Here is a 5,751-nt window from a genome sequence, read left to right on the forward strand (position 1 = left end):
TCTGGAATAAGATCGTTTCTATTGCCTGACTTTGGAGAGAGGACTTTCATCTTCCAGAGTCAATGCTGCCAATTACATTTTCAAATTGTTTTCATCATAAACAGATGATGTAAAGCAGGAAACCCATTCTGTATCCTTTTAAATGCCCAGATCTCAGATATTTTGTAGCATAGCTCCACCCGTAAAATCAATTACCTGAGCGGGGTTAGAGATAACACGTGGTGGACGCTGCATACAGTACGCTTGTTATCAGGAAGCTGCCGTGGAATGGAACTGAAGCACCTGAGTGTGAAACTAATTCCTACCAAAGCATTATTTATCCTGACTCGACACAGCAGCTGGGTTTGTGGCTACAGGAGTGAGACAAGAGAATCGGATGAGGCTCTGTGGTGATGCAACAATAATCTAATAAGCAAACAGACTGAGAAAAAAACCCGAGACATTTAAATCCTCTGTCATGCAACCAGCAGCATTAAAAACATTCTCCAGTAGGCACAATCACAGTTAGTCTTGTCTCAACAAACCCAGAAGAAAAAGAATAAAGAGTGGCTTTATAGTATTTTCTTTTGTTTCTTACAGCATGAAAGTTATATTTCTGTTTGATTATGAGTAAAATGTACCATAAATGTTTTAATTTAGGTGCCACAACTGAATGACTGGGGCTTTTCAACTAACTTGCCACGGGGGCCAGTTACTGCAGACCAATGGCTCAGGAGCCAAACATCCAGCAATTAAAGTCATTATGTAAATAAACTAAGTATTGCAAAGATCATCTGTTACCTTTTGAAATAGTTTATTTTGCTGCATTTAATCATGGTTACAACAGAACCCTATAAAAGTAGTGATATTTAGACATCAAAAACAAAAATAACACATTATGCCTCTTATTTACCACCATTATGTAAATAAACTAAGTATTGCAAAGATCATCTGTTACCTTTTGAAATAGTTTATTTTGCTGCATTTAATCATGGATACAACAGAACCCTATAAAAGTAGTGATAATTAAATATTATCAAAAACAAAAAGAACACATTATGACTCCTGTTTGACACTAATATTTTGACATCTCTGACTTGCCAAATTTTTAAACTTCACTTTCTTCATTTTATCTTCAACTGCTTGTAGTTTTAATTGTCTTGAGTGTTCTTAGAAATGGTTTTTACCAGCTTGTAGCCAAGATTCTGATGTTTCTGTAGATACCAAACATGTCTGTTTAACTAAAAGAACTTAGAGTNTCTGACTTGCCAAATTTTTAAACCAATTTTATTTTCACTTTCATAGTTTTATCTTCATCTGCTTGTAATTTTAACTGTCATGGTTATTCTTAGAAATGTTTTTCCCAGCTTGTAGCCAAGATTCTGACATTTCTGTAGATACCTAACACATTTATGTTTAACTAAAAGAACTCATGGTACTTGATTGATTGATTGATTGATTGATTGATTGATTGATTGATTGATTGATTGATTGATTGATTGATTGATTGATTGATTGATTGATGCTTTTATTGTCATTGTATGCAGCACAATGAAATTATATTTAAGAACACCCATTCAAGAAGACACAAATGACAAAAACATGTGGGAACAGGTGATCAGGTCATGCAGCAACCAGCAGGGGTCGCACTACCTTTTAAAAAGAAAAACAAAAATACCACAGGAGTTAGATGAGGGAAAAAAACATCATATTATATCAACAAAATATGACACACTATGGTGGTTATAAAAAACTTTACAAGCAAGAGCACATTTATTAGCCAGAAGAGTACCGTATTTTTCGGACTATAAGCCGCACCGGACTATAAGCCGCACCTGCCATTTTTAAAAAGAAATCTGCGAACATTAACATATAAGCCACACCGGAATATAAACCGCACCCCCAATATAAAAAAAAACAGTACACCCAAATTTGCCATCAAAACAGTGATTTCAACATCAAAACATAAAAAGCAAACCTTTAGGAATTAAAGCTCAGAGGAATACGGTTCATTTAACTGACCTTATTTTGGTAGTTTTCTTAGTTTCTGGTCCAACAAAACGTGTCGTTCATCTTCCTCTGGCGCACTGAAAACATCGAAGTCCTCCTCTTCAGTGTCGGAGTTAAACAAGCTGAGAAAAGCTGCGTCACACAGCGGTATCTGTTCAGTGTCGGAGTTAAACAAGCTGAGAAAAGCTGCGTCACACAGCAGTATCTGTTCAGTGTTGCTTTCTGTGTCGCTGTCCTCCCGGGGTAATGCTGGCTCTAAGCTGTGGTGGGAAAGCCCTCCCACTCCAGCATACATCACTGCATGGGATTCCATCCACGGGGAGTGCAATGAGGATAAAAAAAGATCCGCGGCTCTTCACTCGACGTTTATCCACAAACTGGTCCTGGATTGAGCTCCAAAGTTTTTATCGGTCAGAATCCACCGTGAAAAATGTCTGTTTTATCCCCTTTTAATGAGTTTTTGGCCATTGACTATCTTTAAATCGCTGCTTCCTGGTACAACAGTCGGCTGTGGAAGCGATCGCTTTTTTCTTTTTTTTTTCTTTCTTTTGGTTGAAGCAAATGGAGCATAAGAGCCCCCTGGTGGCTGAAGAAAAAAATCCATGTATAAGCCGCACCGGTCTATGAGCCGCATGGTTCAAAGTTCAGGAAAAAAGTCACGGCTTATAGTCCGAAAAATACGGTAAATGAGTTTAGAGGAAATAGTCCAAAGAACCCAGCCTCCCAAAAGAAAAACCTGTGGTTCAGCCATAGTTCAGAACACTGGTGTTGAATTGTTTATTCTGTGCAGCTCCAGATTGACCATCAGGAGACCAGATTAGACAGAGTGAGAGGGGGGAGAGGTAGAGGAGGAGCCTCAAGGTGATGTAAACACCCCAGAGAAATTAGATCCACAGCCTTCAAGGCCACATGGAAAGAGGGAGAGACAAATCTGTAATCAGATGTTTTGGAACAGAAGAAAATGTTTTCGGTCAGGCAGACAATAATAATTTTTCATCTGCCTTAATGTCCGTTGATACATCTCATTGTGGTGAATCCAATCAGACAAATAGAGTGGACAGTCCCACCAAGCTGAGCTCTCAGCTTCTCCAAGATCAATTCCATCTCACCAGCTAAGTCCAGCGACCACAAGTGGTCCACAACCCTCAGCAAGAACTGCTTGCAGACCAAGTTCCAGCTCGCTCAAGGCAAAAGTCTGAGTGCTGAAAGCACGGCAATCCTTCATATTGGTCAGGCAGATAGGAAATGGCCTGAATAGCCACCAATGCTGTTTTGTAGAACACCAGGAGACCACCAAGCAAATCTATAGAATCCAGTTATCAGAATCCAAATATATATCCAGAACAGAGGTCCCACCTTTGATATGTCCTCCCATGGAAGAAAACTTTGTCCAAAGATTTATTAAGAGACCAGCTAACCAAATCCATAAAAATAAATCTATACTTTTCAGTTTTGGATGAAAAACGTAGAGGAGGCTCCAAGCAGCAAAGCAGGAAAAGATAAGGGAGGGCAGGAGAGAGGGAAAAAGCATATTACTCCTCCAAGAGCAGAAAAAAAATTTTAAGTAGCAAGTAATTAAAGTATAAAACCGGGGGTTTGGGCTTAAGAGATGAATGAATCAATTGGTGGGCCAAAGTTTGGTTACTTGTAGGCTGGATGTGGTCTGCGGGCCGCCAATTGAATAGCCCAGTAATGTTAATTAACTGTAGCAGCCATCATGAATTGGAGTATTTACAAAAGTTAATTGTAAATGTAAATTAAAAAAAAAATAAAATAGCTTTTTCACTTTTAAATGATGGTGATAAAAAACCTGCAGACAGGGAATTTTTTGTCATAGTAAAGTTGACACAAACATGAGAAAAAAAGTTCCTTTAATCAGATGACCTACAATACTAAACTTTCTGAGCATGTCTGGAGTCCACCTCACTGAAAACATCATCCCTGCACTGAGACATGGCAGTGGTAGCATCATGTGTGGGGATCATGAGAGGATGTTTTCCGTCAGCAGGAACTGGTCAAACGTGAAAGAAAGATGGAGCAAAATACAGAAAAAATCTTGATGGAAACTTGTTTGAGTCCACCAGAGATCTGAGACTGGGACAAAGGTCCACCTTCCAGCAGGACAATGGGCCTCATGCAAGAACATGTTCGTTTTCATATCCTAAATTTCTCTTACTTTTGTTCGTATGAAGGGTTCATACGAACATGTCACGTCAGATTCAACAAACTCTTCTATCTTCAGGAAAAGGGTGTAAAAGGGCATAAATTCCACCTGTTCGTATCCAGCCGCTTGTGCACGCGAGAGGAGATTAGCATAATTACCACCCCAAAAACACCATACAAGGCTATGTTTCCAACCTCAGATATCAGGAAGTGTCCATTCATGAAAATGACAGCGAAAACTAAGAAGAAAATCTTTACAAGTTCAGAGATTGAAGTCCGTCTGTCAGAGATCCAGAAAAGAAAATCTGTCATTTTTAGCAGGTCAGCTGTGGAATAAAADGAGCTGCTAAAAGTATAAACAACTGTGTTAAATCATTTTCATTTATTCAGAATCCACACCGTCGCGCACCGTAACCCCCACCCCCACCCTGCGCGCTGCGCGGTCGCAGGTGGTCTCAGATGCGGGTCTGAAATAAGCATTTTAAAATGTTTTCAAAATAAGTCTGGCACTTTGGAGAAAATCCAGGAGTCGCTGGAGGGATTATGTATCCCCTCTGGCCTGGGAACATCTCAGAGTCCCTCAGGACGAGCTGAAAAGTGTTGCTAGGGAGAGGGAAGTCTGGGTCTCTCTGCTGCTGCCCCCGCGATCCGATCCCGGATAAGCGGCAGAAAACAGATGGACAGACAATTTAAAAACTCTAATTCAAGCAGAATAGCCTATTGACAAGATAATCATAGAGTGTGATATATTTTCAACTCAAAAATATCTTCAAACTAACGAAATATAAAGTTATTAGGGAGGAAAATCCATCTGGATAACAGCAGACTGACTGCACGTATAATATACGACAGGTCTGGACCAATCATGAATTTTGTTCGTATCTGAAAAAAATCTTAGAATACGAAAACATTGGTGAATGTCACAAATTCTCCTAAACCACTCGTATGCACAACTTAAGAACAAATCTGCATATACGAACGGTTCTTGCATGAGGCCCAGTGAGCCTAAATCCTCTGCTGAAGAAAGACTCCACTGGTTTAAGGAGAATCAGTTCAAGGTCCAGGGGTCTCATTTATAAAGGATTGCGTGGAAACCATGCTAAAAGTGAACATACGGCCAAAAGGCGGAAATGGCGTACGCCAAAAAAAAAATTCAGATTTATAAAAACATGCGTACGCATGTTTCTGCGCAGCTTTCCTTTATAAATCACAGCCGCACGTCAGAGTTAGCGCACGAGGTCCCGCCTCAGTTTCTACCCTCTACACGCCCACACTCAACCATAAACAGTCAATGCAACGTACCTCATAAATGTTAAGATGTATTTAAATCAGTCAGCTGATCAGTGTCAACAAAAGTGATTGGTTCAGACACGCTCCGTCGTGCTTCTGCAGGGTGACAGGTACTGACTGACAGCTGCTCACGTGAACAGAATGTCTGTAATTGACACAGATTTTCCCTCATTTTGCTTTAGAGCAATCAAACGATTTTTATTTAAAAAAATCTCAGCTTCAAATTAATTTTATTACAGAGCCTGCAGGGTGATAAAAATAATAAAAATTAAATTAAATAAGTGAGATAAAATTAAAAGTAAGTCCACC

This window comes from Austrofundulus limnaeus, unplaced genomic scaffold, assembly GCF_001266775.1.
Source record: "Austrofundulus limnaeus strain Quisiro unplaced genomic scaffold, Austrofundulus_limnaeus-1.0 Scaffold166, whole genome shotgun sequence".
NCBI classification, from domain to species: Eukaryota; Metazoa; Chordata; class Actinopteri; order Cyprinodontiformes; family Rivulidae; genus Austrofundulus; species Austrofundulus limnaeus.